This window comes from Sceloporus occidentalis, unplaced genomic scaffold (genome assembly GCF_023333645.1).
Source record: "Sceloporus occidentalis isolate IW3139 unplaced genomic scaffold, rSceOcc1.0.p SCAF_404, whole genome shotgun sequence".
Classification (NCBI taxonomy): domain Eukaryota; kingdom Metazoa; phylum Chordata; class Lepidosauria; order Squamata; family Phrynosomatidae; genus Sceloporus; species Sceloporus occidentalis.
Genome location: NW_028317384.1, coordinates 305093 through 321357, shown reverse-complemented (window position 1 = coordinate 321357; position 16265 = coordinate 305093). Strand labels below are relative to the sequence as shown.

Below are 16265 nucleotides of genomic sequence, written 5' to 3'. Positions count from 1 at the left end.
CGTCGAGGTCTCCTGAAAACCAGCCCAAAACGTGTCAAGAGCACGCAAGACCGGTCCGTGACTCGACTACTCAAATAATTGTCCTCCATCTCCATCCTGGACAAGTCCATTCTTATTTTACTAAATAAAGATATTTGTTGTTTGAAAATTCCATTAGAATCTGCAGATTTCATTAAAAGTCTATGAAGTTTGGCCTGCGGTGGTGGTGGGGGGGGCGTTACACCACGGAGCTGGCATCGGTGGCGCTGTTCAGGTTTTCCACCACGTCGGCCCTTTCCATGTTGATGAGGGCGGCGCAGAGGACCTCTAGAGTCGAGCTCTCCTTTGAAGACCAGTCGGTGAGGAGGGTATGGACGGGATCTTCTCCTCTGGAGAACGCGTCGATGGCCTCCTCTTCGTATCCCAGGAGGTTGGCCAGACGCTGCCAGTCCTTACCGCGGCTGGTGTCCGTCAGCAGGCGCTCTACTTCCTCCTGCTTGTGTGGTGGCAAGTTAACGTATAGTTTTGGCTCGGTTTTAACTAGAAGGAAAAAAAAAAAAAAGGAAATTACGCGACGTGGCAACAAAGTAACGGATCGGTCGCCACACCTTGGTCCTACAGCGTAAAGGAAGTGAAACGCGGTGGCACTCGTCCTCCAAAGCGCTTCTCTGACCCATCTGGTGGGCGAGTGCAGAGCAGCCCATGGACAGGATGGGACCCCGAGCTGGAGTGAAGTCGGACTTGGTCTCAGGTACTCACCTTTGCTGAGATGGTTCTGGTCCTGGAGGCTGTGAGTATCCAGAAAGACCCCGCTGTCGCTGTGCAGCTTCTCCCCCTCGCCGGAGGTCGCCAGCTCCCCGGCTCTGGCCTTGGCCAACTGCTTCTTCTGTTTGCAGGAATGATAACTAAAACACGATAAGGGATCTTAATGGGTTAAACTGCCTCCAAACCGCCAGCTGCCGATAGCAACGAGGGCGACCTGCACCCCGTCCGTGACTCCGATTACATACAATTACCCCACCGCAATAACGAAGGTCCAGGAACCACAGGAGCGCAGTCAGTCACGGCAAATAAAAAAAGGGCTCAGAAAGGGAAGTTTCGGCCCAAAAACAATTTAGTTTTAAGCACTGGTGGATGGGGGGGGGGGGTAAACGCACCAATCAGGGGTTGAATCTAAACATCACATTCCCTCGCCCAGAACTCACCATTTGAAAGCCACGTATCCGATGAGGCCGACCACCACGGCAGCCAGGATGGAGCAGTACACGGGGATGATGTTCTTGCTGTGGTCCGGGGGGGCGATAAAATCCGGAGAGCCGGAGGCCGTGCCGTTCTCGGCCCGCTTCAGGATGGGGACGTCTTTATCTGCGGGAGGAGAATCACGGAGAATGAGAAACCAGGCAAGGTGCCACGGGAAAGGGGCCACAGTCCTGCCAGGACAGGGAGCGGCCCGAGGGGCCGTCTGCGGATAACCAACGGGTCCCTTCTGTTAACCCTTAAAACGCTCACAGACCAAATAGAGTCCCTTTAAAAAGCCCAACATGAAGCTCATTCTCATAAACCAGACTCAGCAGCGGCCGACGTGACTCAGTGAGACAGGACTCATCCCGCTCACTCACTTCCCACACTCGGCCACGGGGGCCGGGGATCCAGATAATGCGTCATCAGCTTACCCAACATTTCAATCCCAGTTAACCACTATCCAGCCGCGTGCCATTTCCCCCTCTGAGCTAACAATCTATTTTATGGTTGTTTTTTGGGCCCGTGTCCCCCCCCCCCCCATAGGTCACGTCATCCAGGCTCCTTCATGACAGATTCTGTAAAAATGTGGGCAACTTTGTGTCACTTTTCGTAGGCTTTGTTTTCAGTCGTGGAAAAGTCATAGAAAAAGGTAAAAATCCAATTAAAAAACATAACGAGGAGCTCTGTTCCCATTGGTGCAGATTAATGGTCCTGGCGCCGTTGCACCTCCTTACATCGGCCAACAATGTCCTGTGTAGCGCGCGGTCTATAGACGGTGGGGGGGGGTACGGCACAGTCTATAGGTGGCGGGGAGAGTGTATGGCGCGGTCTATAGGCGGTGGGGGGTTACGGCGCGGTCTATAAGCTGGGGGGGGTACGCCCTAAAACATAGGCTCACATTCCCAGCCGCTCCTCGCGCATGGACCGTCTCCCACCCAGCTGCTCCCCAGCGCACTCCATGAATCCCCCTCCCCACCAGCCGCCTGTCAGCACCGGGACGCCTGCGCGCCAGATGCTGCACAAATCCTCCTTCCAGGCCGAGGGGGTTACAGAGGGATCGTGACGGCCGGAGGGGTTTCTGATTACGCGGATCATTAGGCTGATAAATTTGCACAGATTTGCCCCCCCCGGGGGCAGAAATAATTAAGCGGAATGTTTGTGATTAGATCGCATGGAATTATAGCCAGAGGGGCAAACAGGCAGCTGGCCGGGGCACAAAGCACAGGAGCTGGGGCATCATTGGATTTGGGCAAAAGTGTGTGAATTTGCCCCAACCGCTGCTCCATGGAGCAGGGGAACGTATTAGCGGGTACGCAGTACAGCGCTGGGTACAGAGACAGCATGGCAGCCGGTGCCGGTGAATTCGAGCCCTCGTATCGCCCGCTCAGGATTACCGAGCAGAGAGAGAAAAGCGAGAAAGATCCGGAAAGATCTCCCAAAATAAACAGAAATATAATAAAAAAGCCCCTTTATTACTTACGCTTTATCTAATCACAGGAGCAATAAGGCCGGGGGTGGGGCAGGAGATCGGAGATAAGATTAGGGGGCCCCGGGGACCTTGAGTGATCTCATGCTGTCCGGGGTCACTCACAGGGAGCTTATGGAGGGGCCGTTTAAAGGGACGGGTATGAAAGAGACGGCCATCTGCCGGACTGTCTGAGACGGACTCGGCAGCGAACGGACGGGAGATCGCACATAAAAAGTCTCGCAGAAGCTCCACCCCCAACCACGGCTCCAACCACACCCCCTAAAACAAAAGTGCCCCTCTGGCCAATTTCCAATAATCCACATTTTAGGATCCGTGCCGGAAAGATTAAAAATGTAAAAAAAAAACTTCCAATGGGTACAGCTTTTTTTTGGGGGGGGGGGCAATACTAGCTTTAAATGAGGGGGTGGGGCTTCAAGAGAGGACAGGGTTAATCAGCATCGCTGCCTGCTGTGCCGGCGATATATTCACAGGAAGATCAGGACCGATGTATGCATCTTAACGCCTCACTTCCAAAAAAAGGGCTGAAAGGTATTATTTTGTAACTTTTTTGTTACAGTTTTTGGGGCTTCCGCCCATATATGGTATTGAGTATAAAGAGGGATTTTCTCGCGTATTTACGGGTTTTAAAGCAAACAATCAGCTTTCAGGAGAGCCTTGAAGGAGACGGGATGAAGTAACGGGACCCCCGGGGAGAGGGGCCGGGAGAACGAGACCCCCGGGGAGAAGATATTGGAAGTGGCTTTACCAGGTCATTCAGCCCGAGGAACTCCAATGGTGCAAAGTTACCGCGGTTCAAAGAGCGTCCAGAATATCCCCGCAGGCCCTGGGCGGAGGAGAAAGCCCCCCGCAGATCTATTGAGGGGCTCTCTGGAAGACGGTCAATGGATCCACTACCTCATACTGGATGAGCTTAAGACATTAGTGCGATTCCTCCCCATTTGCCCCGGCCAGGGTTAGCACGGCCATTCACTGGAGCCCGTACCCCTCCAAGCCTCCTACCTCTCCCCCCTCTAATACGCTCATCTTCATACAAACAGCGCCGCCCCATGCCAGGGACTTGGATTAAAACCCCGGGGCAGTTGGGACAATAAAGGGATTAAAGGACACCTGAGGAGTTTCTGTCCCACCGGACAAAAAAAGCAACTGTTTCTCCAAAATCCACGGAAGGGGAGGAAAAAATACCCACCAAAGATACAGATAAAGAGAGAAATGAACCCAAATTCCAACCCTTAGAACATAAATTAACCCCTTACAGACAGAAAACAGCTAATTCTTACATCCAAAGGTCAAAAAAACTTCATTAACTGCCATTCTCAACTTCCCAAACCTCTGCTGGAAGGCAGAGCCCCGCATCAACCGCTCTTTTAGTATTAGTATTTAATTTTAGTATTAAACCAAAAAAGTCCTAACTAACTAGACACTGAGCCGATGCTTTATGGCGATGCTAATGAAGTCCGCCCCCCACCATAGACTTTCATTAGTCAGAGAGTCCGACCGGGTGATTAAGACTGAGACATTCTATTGTCCCCCCCCCCACAGGCAGTATGATAAGGAGGTGGGGCGTATAATTTAGACAGGTGGGTCCCCTTCCCCCACCACCCCCCCAGGATTAACGCCCTTGCCCCCCATTCCCCCACACTCACCCATGCACAGGATGTCGTGCTGCGGCACACAGTCCCCGATCTGCACCTCGGTCTCTTTGCACTCGGTCCGGCAGGGCAGGCAGGGGGCCACGCTGCTCTTCTCCTCCGAGTAGAAGCCCCTAGGGCACAGCTGGCACTGCGTGTTGTGCGCGCGGGTGCAGGGAGATATTACCCCGTGGCCCTTGGAGCAGACCTGGCAGGGGAGGCAGGTGCTGTTGAGGAAACGCTCGTTGTGCAGAAACTGCCCCTCCGGGCACCGGCAGACGGTGTCTCGCTCGCTGGTGCAGAGGGACTCCACGGACTGAGCGGGGCCCCTGGCAGGCGGTGCAGGGCCGGCAGGTTTCAGTGGCGCTGCTGACTTCGGAGAATGTACCTGCGCGGCAGAGAAAGGAGTTATTATTATTAAACGTGGATTTTATGTTCTTAACCCGATTTTTTATTTTACTGAGAGGGTGGTAGATAAGTGGAACAGCCGGCGGGTTCTGGGTTTCTGTTCCTGTTTGCCCCTCTTACCATCTCTGCAGGGCTCACACTTGGTATCGGCAGCACCGCACGGGGCAGTCACGCCGTGACCTGGAGGGCAGACTGAGCAGCATTCCCCGCTGGTCGTGAATCTTCCGCTGGCGCAGGAGTCCTCGGCGGTCACCTGGACAAAAGAGAAAGCGGAATGAGCCTCGGAGCGGACATCGCCGGACAGGAGCGTGCAGAGGCCTCAGCGGGTCTCCAGACAACGACACAAAGCGCCCCAAACATTTCGGACACTAAACGCGAAGAAGCGGATTCCCTGGACTCCTCACAAGAGGTTCCGCAGCAGCTCAGTCCAGAAATCTTAACACGGTTTAAATTCAGCACAAATCGGACGGGGGTAGGGGGGTTATATTGTACATCGCTGCGGAATATGATGGCGCTATATTTAACCAAGGGTCAAGAAAAAAAATACATAAAATCAAGACCTTTATTTAACTATTTTCTTTCTTTTACTCAAAAATTTAAAAGATCAGGAAAATTAATCCCCCCCCCCCCCGCATCACTTTTTGGAAAAGATCCTTTTTTCAAACTTCCAGCTGCAAATTGTAAGAGTTTCATTTCTCAGTTTAACCAAATCGGCTCATTTTTATCCCAAAGCCCCATTTTCTGCCCCCCCCCGCCGTTCATTAGGTCACACGGGGGCGATAAGTTCAGGTCTGTGAAGCCAGAGGGGGGTATTTCCTGTATCTCCCCCCAGATCACGTTTTACCCCTAGTAAGCCTTTGATATGGACGGGGAGGGGGCCGGCGGGGCAGATGGCGGGGGGGGGGGGACTTGCATCCTCCCTCCATCACCTCTCGCTTCTCTTTGATGTTAACAAAAGGTTGGGAAATAAACTCAGATAACATGGTGGTCTGCGAAGCCCCCCCACACACACACACCTGCGTCCCCCCCCCCAACTATAATCTCAGGGCAAAGGGGCAGATTATGAGGCCACGCAGTCCGACTCCGGTTGGTGGTTTTGCCCCAAGTATGGTACGGCTGATATCCCTGCTTGAATGCAGGTGACTCCATTGAATGTATCTTTAAATAATGACAAATAAAAAAAAAAAACTTTAAATAAAGTCAAGGTTTCCATGACGACCGTTATTAGAGCCATTTGGGCAACTCGCTACATAGAATCTTCACAACGGGGTTTAAAGGGTTAATAATTAAAGAGTCGCTCTGTAGGAAAAGCGATCCGGACGGAAAGCCTAAAAAATTGGTCGTATCGCCATAGCAACTGGAGAAATATTCCTGCTGCATGGACCATTATGTTGGTTGCTATGGCGTTAAGACCATTTTATCAGGCTTTGCACCCCCCTCCCCCATTCATAACGCAGACTTTTAGATTGTAAGCTCCGGGGCGTTGTGTCCGCGGCGGGGGTCAGACGTCGTCGCGCAGGTTGTGCGGTTTATACGGTTTATTTAACGAAGGTTTTTACACAAATTCCGCGGCCCCCGGCCACACAGGGGCTCCTTGTTCGCATGACGGACGATTTCCTAGAATGTTTGTGGAATACGGACGAGAAAGTGAAAGAAACTCTTTGTTACATTTACTAAAAGCCACCAGCAGCCGAGGGGTTAACGCCACAAACTGTACCTTTCTTGGGACATTTTTAGGATTTTTTCAAATCAGCGACCGGCCCCCTGTATAATGTATAGATAAATCAGTGACCGGCCCCTGTATAACGTATAGATAAATCAGTGACCGGCCCCCTGTATAATGTATAAATAAATCAGTGACCGGCCCCCTGTATAATGTATAGATAAATCAGTGACCGGCCCCCTGTATAATGTATAGATAAATCAGTGAGCCGACCCCCTGTATAATGTATAGATAAATCAGTGACCGGCCCCCTGTATAATGTATAGATAAATCAGTGACCGGCCCCTGTATAATGTATAGATAAATCAGTGACCGGCCCCCTGTATAATGTATAGATAAATCAGTGACCGGCCCCCTGTATAATGTATAGATAAATCAGTGACCGGCCCCCTGTATAATGTATAGATAAATCAGTGAGCCGACCCCCTGTATAATGTATAGATAAATCAGTGACCGGCCCCCTGTATAATGTATAGATAAATCAGTGACCCGGCCCTCTGTATAATGTATAGATAAATCAGTGACCGGCCCCCTGTATAACGTATAGATAAATCAGTGTCCGGCCCCCTGTATAATGTATAGATAAATCAGTGACCGGCCCCTGTATAATGTATAGATAAATCAGTGAGCCGGCCCCCTGTATAATGTATAGATAAATCAGTGACCGGCCCCCTGTATAATGTATAGATAAATCACCGAGCCGGCCCCCTGTATAATGTATAGATAAATCAGTGACCGGCCCCTGTATAATGTATAGATAAATCAGTGACCGGCCCCCTGTATAATGTATAGATAAATCAGTGACCGGCCCCCTGTATAATGTATAGATAAATCAGTGACCGGCCCCCTGTATAATGTATAGATAAATCAGTGAGCCGACCCCCTGTATAATGTATAGATAAATCAGTGACCGGCCCCCTGTATAATGTATAGATAAATCAGTGACCGCCCCCTGTATAATGTATAGATAAATCAGTGACCGGCCCCCTGTATAATGTATAGATAAATCAGTGACCGGCTCCTGGATAATGTATAGATAAATCAGTGACCGGCCCCCTGTATAATGTATAGATAAATCAGTGACCGGCCCCCTGTATAATGTATAGATAAATCAGTTACCGCCCCCTGTATAATGTATAGATAAATCAGTGACCCGGCCCTCTGTATAATGTATAGATAAATCAGTGACCGGCCCCCTGTATAACGTATAGATAAATCAGTGTCCGGCCCCCTGTATAATGTATAGATAAATCAGTGACCGGCCCCTGTATAATGTATAGATAAATCAGTGAGCCGGCCCCCTGTATAATGTATAGATAAATCAGTGACCGGCCCCCTGTATAATGTATAGATAAATCAGCGAGCCGGCCCCCTGTATAATGTATAGATAAATCAGTGAGCCGGCCCCCTGTATAATGTATAGATAAATCAGTGAGCCGGCCCTGTATAATGTATGACATAAAAGGGGAAGCTGCTGGGAGGCTGCTCCACTTATCTACCACCCCCTCAGTAAAGTGAAACCCACACCTGGGACAACATGAGGCTTCCAGGAAGAGCTTGGGGGCTTTTACTTTTATTGGAAATGCAGACGCCCCCCCCATTGAATTGTAAATAAGGAGTATTGCCCCCCCCTTCCCGCTTTATGGTCTGGCTCTTTGTTTACAGGCGGCTGTGGATGACGCTTCACATCCTCTGATCTATTGATATGAATCTCGGCTGGGTTTGGATACAAGTCGCCGTTAATTACCCCCCATTGTACCCGCTTCCCCTGCACTGGGGGCCAGACCCCCCCCCGCTAATCACACGTCTCATTAGCATATAATAGCCCCAGTGACGCCCCCACGCGTTGGGTGTTATTTTGGGGGTCTCACGCTTGGCAAGTTTCCCGTCCCCCTTCCCGCTCCGTTTTCCTCCGGTTCTACTACTGGTGCAGGACTCAGACAACCCTAGAAAAGGGTTTACACAACCGACGGAAATTCAAGATATTGTATGCGATGATGTCATTTTTACTGTCTGGCCACTTAATTATTATATAAAAAACCCCAAATACACTGAATTTCCTCCCATTTCACCCCAAGAACCGGCCGCCATTATGCTGAGCGAGGGTAATTGGATTTAACCCTTTCACTTATTACGGGGTAACTATGACTTATTGGGTCATATAGCACCAACATATTCCGCAGCGCTGTAAACGATCGTCGTGTCTAGAATTATAGGGGGTTTTTCGGTGCAAAATTTGGTCAGATTATAGAAATCACTGCAATAATCCAATCAGCAGCAATAGATCATTCGTTGCTATGGTAACAAGAGCATTATAGATCGCAAGCATTCTTATACATAACCCCTATCACTACAATCCTCCATGCGCTTCTACGGGGTATAGAGAAAGCCGAGCAACTTCCTTCAACACAAACATCCAAAAAAATAAATAAAAAGGTAGATTTAAAACAAACAAAAAAAAAAGAATAAAAAGAGAAATATATTTAAAGCAAAAATAAAAAAGAAATAGATTTTTGGTTTTTTTTTTTAAACATTTTATTAATTTAAATCTATTTAATTATTTTTGTGTTAAATATATTTATCTTTTTTATTGTTACATTTTTGTTTTTTAATCTATTTTTTGTTTGTTTTATTTTTTTTATGTTTGTGTTGAGCGATAAAAAGATAAATATATTTAAAGCAAAAATAAAATTAAAAAAAAAAAGGTAAATAGATAAAAAAATAAATGAGGATTCCCATCACCCTCTGCCGGGTTTGCGGCAGCTGCGAGGCGCGTTAGCAGAGTGTCCCCCCCCCCCCCCGGCTGTAACAGGATGGGGGGGGGATGCTGTCATTTAGGAGTCTCGGTACTTATATGGGATTTCTAAAAATAGCGCTAAGTACAGTTTTGCAAGAATTGCCCCGCGCTGCCAGCACCAGATCTCGGAACCGGTGGCCCCCTCGCCATTTATTACCGGGGGGCCCCCTCGCCATTTATTACCGGGGGGCCCCCTCGCCATTTATTACCGGGGGGCCCCCTCGCCATTTATTACCGGGGGGCCCCCTCGCCATTTATTACCGGGGGGCCCCCTCGCCATTTATTACCGGGGGGGCCCCTCGCCATTTATTACCGGGGCCGACCTCTGCGCTCGGCTGGAATTTCAATTCTATCTCTGCAGCAGACAATAATCTGATCAGCACAAAGGGACGTATTGCCCCGCCCCCTGACATCACCAGTTGGCACTGTATGCAAATATAAAGCAGATAAGTTAATTTGCATATAGTGCTTAACAGTGACGTCATCCCCTTATATGGCGCCCCCCCCCAGAGGATAAACCCTCACAAAGGTTTTTTACGACCGTCCCGTTTAAATCCTAAATCAAGGTTAAGAATCCCCGTCGATGCCGGTAATCTGAGTTCATACAAAAACCTAAACAGCGAGAGATTCAGCCGCGCGCCCGAAATAATTCAAACAACTAACCCCCCCCGAAAAAACAGCTACCCCGGGAGGGAGACCTTAACGGGATTTAACAAAAGACAGGAGGGGAAACAACAAGAGAGCGGAATCTAACACTAGAGGATCAGAGACTGAGATGGAACGGAACAAAGTTTTACTTTACTGAGAGGGTGGTAGATAAGTGGAGCAGCCTCCCAGCAGAAGTGGTAGAGGGTAATACAGTAAGGGTATTAAACATGCATGGGATAGACGTACGGCTCCTGAATCTAAGACGAGACCAACGACTGATTAGGGTTTGAGTCGTTACAGCAGGAGAAACGGGTGACTCGACGGGGGCCGGATGGGGCCGATCTGCCGGCAGGTTTCTATGTAATTTTAAAAGCAAAAATATTTGCGACCGTCTACATACCCAACTGTAAAGGGGTTAATGTTTGGTATAGAGGGGGCAGAGGGGCTTCTGCTGACATCACCGGACCCCGCGGGGGCATCTTTCACTCACTCCTATTAAACCATATTTTTTTAATCAGGGGCGCGCATGTACGAACACGCTTACGCTCCCCCCCCCCGAGCCGTCTTTGTGTCCCGAATCTGCCCCTCGGCCGTTTTGGGAATAAAACCCCTTTTTGTGGCCCGGTGGGACGGGGAGAGAGCGCTCAGCTTCGCGGAGTTCACACTCGGACGTTCCTGCCAGACAGACAATCGCTTTTTCTTTTACGATATATTTATTTTCCGCGGTTTGGATCCCCGGCGGGGCACAGAATTATTTCTACCCCACAAACTTAGCATTTTATCTGAAATAAAACACTTAAAATTATAAAAAAACATTTGCTTTGAAGAAGAAAGACGTTTTTGTTTGAATCTAGGTTTTTTTATAATAATGAAAATAAATAAATAGGAATCCAGAATCCAGTCTCTAGTCTAGTGGACTCTAGGGACAGCCTTCCAGCAGCCGTGGTAAACGGAATACTGAAAAGATGACAAGTATTTGGATGTCCCATATCGATGTATGCTGTACTGCGCTGCGGAATATGTTGGCGCTATATAAATCAATAATCATCGGACGGGGAAATTCCATGTCTATCAGTGTAGCCTCTAAGCAACCTTGTAGGAAATATACATGCATGCCTGCCACCTACTACAGGCAGAGGTGGTAGCGCCCAGGCGCACCCCGGCCAATACCCGAAACACCAAAATAAATATGGAATAAGACACCCAGGGTATTTCACCCAGATACCCCAGCAGCATGTAACTAAATACCCCTCCCCAGCAGCCCCCAAAACCAACAATATTCAGCACAAAACATCAAAGCCGATCCAGAAACAAAGTAACCAACTCTTAAAGGGCCAGGCGCACCCCAACTCAGCAAGTGACCCTTCGCAATGCCCTGTACCCCCCCCACCTGACACTCAAAGGGTTAAAGTGCCACATATTAAACTGCCCCCAAAATATAAGCGCAACCCACCTTGGAAAGCAGCAGCAGGGAAAGGGTTAAGAAGGATCCCAGCAGATCCATGGCTTCTGTCCAGATGCTCACAGCTGGGTGGAGGGATCAGGAAAGGATCCTGCCGCTAAGAAGTCCTGCAGTCCTTTGGTGCCCCTGGGTATGGGGGGGGGGGCAGTCCTTCCAAGGGCCACAAATCCAGCAGGGAGGGCTCTCCACATGCAGTCCCGGGATTGGGGATGATGCAGGGCGGCAGAGACCGGATCCCCAGCCTGTGGGGGCCGCACGATGCCCCCCGATACACCGAGATCAACGAGAAGTCTGCGGAGATCCCACCGCTGCCACCAACTCGGGGAGTGGGAGATCTGCCCCGGAGCCTCTGCCTTTAAACTCCCAACATCCAGGCAGAACAGAGGGAATGTCAGGGGCTGGAGGGGGGAGCGCTCCCAAATCCTGAAAAAGGGGGCAGGACCATGTGGGATGTGATTGGAGAGGGGGAGAGGGGGGGTAGGTGAGAGGGGGAGAGGGAGGGGGGTAGGTGAGGGAGGGAGAGAGGGGGGGGGTAGGTGAGAGAGGGAGGGGGGTAGGTTTCACCAACTTGGGTGGAGAGAAGCGGAGACAATGGCTGTTAACTCTGCGCAGCCTGGAGTGGACCCGGAGATGAATTTAAATAAAGTTCCCCGGCCGGTTTCATTTAGATGCTAATAATAAGGAAAAGGAAGGAAAACGGCGAGTTTCGGATGGGCGAAAGTCTTCTAGATTGTAAGCTCAGTGTCAAAAACGTAAACATTCTTACCGGATCCGTCCCAAAAAAAGGATTTTATTTCTGAATTTTCTCTAGATATAAAATATATAAAATATAGTTAGAAAGTGACTAAAAATAACAAAATAAATAAAAATGGAATAAATTAGTGTTTTTTTGGAATTCAGTGAAAATATCTCAGGGGCTTTGGGGTGTACAGAGGGGGTGCTTTGGGGGTGAATTACACCCGACTAGTCGCCCGTTTCTCCTGCTGTAACGACTCAAACCTTAATCAGTCGTTGGTCTCGTCTTAGATTCAGGAGCCGTATGTCTATCCCATGCATGTTTAATCCCCTCACTGTATTACCCTCTACCACCTCTGCTGGGAGGCTGCTCCACTTATCTACCACCCCCTCAGTAAAGTAAAACTCCCTTCCGTTCCATCTCTAGCGTTAGATTCCGGTCTCTTGTTGTAATTTTGTTTATGGATTTAAATCTCTATATTCGGTGCGCCCTCCGGGGGAACGAAGACTCTGATGGGGGGGGGGGGTATTTTTAAGGGTCGTTCCCTTTGTGCCGGTCCTGAGAACCCCGGGGTATTTGGGCAGATTCCGGTAAATATATATATAACAGATAATAATAATAAAAAGGCAGGTTTAAGGAGAATTATCCATCTATGTCGTACTCGGCACCGATTTGGGGATCATGGCTCAGGGGGTCAAACTCAGCGAGGCCCTTACGGCATCCAATGGGTGTTTCTCCTCCTTTGTTACAGGTTAACTGGCTGCTTATATTCAGGTGATACCTGTGATAAAGCAGAGAGTGCCTGTGCATGCGCCATGTGTTAGTAATAACCATACATCCTGGTGAAGGAGCAGCATTAAAACCCACAGCAAGAGGGTAACCTCAGCCCACCATATACTCAGCGCCCGCCGAGACCCAGCACCTTGGAATGCTTATAAAACGCATCATGCGGAGCGGCAAACGGCTTTCATACAGCGCTACAGCGTATGTTTCCTTTAAATGCCCCGCGGGGGTCTGGTCGCTTCTTCTGAACAAGCGTCTTATTGTATAATAAAGAACCTCCTGCTGTCCGCTTACTGAAGGCTCCATAAATATCCAGGAGGTTAGCAGGGCGCCCCAACATGCCCCCCCCATGTGAGCGTCGCCCCAGCCCCCCCCCACGGGACGATCACTGGTGGGGCCGCACCGGCCCTTTAATATCGGCCGCTTACGTTTTTCACTTTTAGGTCTTCATATGGAAAGAACCCAGAACCTCCATGGATCCGGAACCGAGTCACCTTCACAGAGGCCTCCTCTATCACAGAAGCACAAAGAGCTGGAGGACAAAAAGTTCTCCGTCCCAAAGGAAGGACATGGAAGTGTCTGCTGACGTGTGACGTGTGACGTGTGACCTGTGACCTGTGACCTGTGACCTGTGACGTATGACGGGACTCTTTGGGGTAATCTGGACGGTTGGTACCCAAAGACTATAATGTTGGCAAATTGAGAAGACAACTGGAACCTCTACAATCTCTGGTGGTCTTCTCCAAGGTCAGGAGTCTTTCCAGAATCACCGAAGAGGGGCCTCAGGGCTGTCACTTGGGAAAGGACCTCAGAAGTCTCCTTAAGGTTCCACCTGAAGAAGAGACCTCTACGCTCATCAAAGGTTATGGACCATCGGAGCGGTGCAGGTATATCCATGTTCCTTCTCCGGGAGTTGGTGGCGTCTTTGGTGTTTGGAACACCTGCTTGTGTGGCGGTGGCAGCAGCACAGGCTAAAGCTTCCAGAGGGTCGTGATGCGGCTGCAGGTGAAACCTGTCCTAGGGGAGCTGGGCCACCACAAGCCATAAGATGACCAGATCTATGGAGATGACCAACGCATGGTCCTCTGTGGCCAGTGCTCTCCTTTAGTAGAAGACACTTATACAAAGTATCAGGCCAATAGTGACCGACGCACACCTGTACCTGCCTGCTTGCTACCCCCCGCCGGGGCAGGTGAAATACCCCTGCTGCACGGGGGCAATTACCTTATCAACTGCCTGCCCAGAATGAGATTCCCGGAGGAAACCTTTCAAAACTTTTCATCTAATTATTTTGGGACCAATAAAGCTTAATTTAGACAGAAATTATCTTCTCTTTCATGGTTTTGTTTTAAATTTGATGGATAGGATAACCACACAACAGGCCCATCTCGGCTGGGCTGCCGATCCGTGTGTCTGGGACTCATACAAGCTTTTAGAACTTGGAGAGATGTCCTTCCATATAACATTAAAGTCTGAACCCCAGGTAACCAATAACAGAAGAGCAGGGCAGAGATACGCTCTCTCATTGGCCGGTGTCAATGTTGTGCGGACACTTTGGGATTCAGTGGTTTTCTGGTCTGGTGATTTGGACCCAGGCTTTCAGAATTATGATTTATGGCTCGCTGAGAGAGTAGGAGCCCCCAAAGTTCAGGATGGGGGAGGGTAAAGATGAGACTCATCTGAAGACCAATGTAGATAATAAGAGACCTCAGAGGCTTCTCCTTCAGATGGAATTTCATTTGAAGAAGAGACTTCCGAGGTCCCCATAGCGGATCTGAACGTGAAGTTGCCATCGGACGCGGAGCTTGGACGGTGGAGATTTGGGGTTATTTCCCAAGGTGGGCACTTAAACGATGCGTTTGCTGCATCTGGATATGAGGGGAGTTCAGCTGCCCAAACAGAGGGGGCACTTCCTAGAGTGTGAGAAACACAGCTAGCATCTACCACCTCTGCTGGGAGGCTGCACCCCTTATCCAGGGCCCTTTCAAAGTGGAGAATGAAACACAGCCATCTTATTCACGTTTAGCGTCGGGGGTCACGCGTCCGTAGAAGAGACCCCTCGGCAGAACGTCCAAGTATCTGCTGGGACCCTGCTGGGTATCTGCTGTCAGGGGGGTAAATTCCACGTTTTTACTACGCGTCCTATAACGAGTCCTTCCTTTTTATTATTGGCCGCTCTCCTTTCATGGGCTCCCAGGTGTGCTCTGTCCGCCCTGGGCCGTGTCCTCGGGGGGGGGGGGGGGGGGGGGAGTCTTCCTGGGAGGACCCCTCAGTATTTGTCTAGAGGACAGGTCTGTAAATTGCCATCACGCCCCCTTGTAAAGGGCCTTTTCTATTGTACACAGTCGTATAAGTCGCACGTACCCTCCGCCTCTCACCGGATGGGCAGCCCGTTCTTATTGCCCCTCTGGGATTATTCACATGATGTCATTTCATTTCTACATCTATGATGTCATTTTTAATAAACGCATGGGATTAAAATAATCAATATATACATCAGAAGCCCCCCAAATGTATCTCATGGGAGCAGCCGTCTTCACTTCCTGTGTGTGCAGAATTATTCCTCCCCATTTATTTATTATTTCTGTTTTGTTAGTTGATGGTTCTCCTTTCCATGAAGTTGATCACAGGGAAGAAACAAACTGCTTAGTGAATCCAGACCTGGATACAATGTAACGATTGGGCTGGGGGCACTTTAATTCCGGGACAAGGAGTTGGTCCCCAGGGGATCCTCATTCCCATATTCTCCTGTAAATTATTGTATTACCGACAAATCAGCAAAGATATTATATTCAGTAATAGAGGGATATAACACCCGGTATATTAACCCTTTAGCGTAAAGCATGTAATGCATCACCAGGGCAGTGAAACGGTTAAAACATAAAAAAATTAAAGGTGGATTGAAAGCAGAAACAACGAGAGGCAAAAACAATATAATATGATGTAATATAATGTAATGTGACATACTATAATGTTATATAATATGATGTAATATAATGTAATGTGATATAACATACAGTAAAATGATGTGATATAATATGTAATAATAATAATAAATGTGATATAATATAATGTGATATACCGGTAGAATAATGTGATATCATATAATGCGATATAATGTAATGTGATATAATGTGATATAATGTAATGTGATATAATGTGATATTATATGATATAATGTAATGTATAATAAAATATAATGTCATATAATATGTGATATAATGTAATATGATATAATAGATTGTAATATAATACACTGTGATATAATGTGACGTAGGAGCCTACCTTTGAGAAAGATGCCTGCTTCCGTAGAAACCAGTGTTTGTTTTGGGTTTTTGTCACTTTAATATTTTGGCTATTTTTACCATGT

General features: G+C 48.7%; 1 pseudogene; it reads right to left on the bottom strand.

The window, feature by feature from the left end:
- Positions 1–217: 217 nt before the first annotated feature.
- Positions 218–11418, bottom strand: LOC149272881 (tumor necrosis factor receptor superfamily member 16-like; annotated as a pseudogene).
- Positions 11419–16265: the final 4847 nt, after the last annotated feature.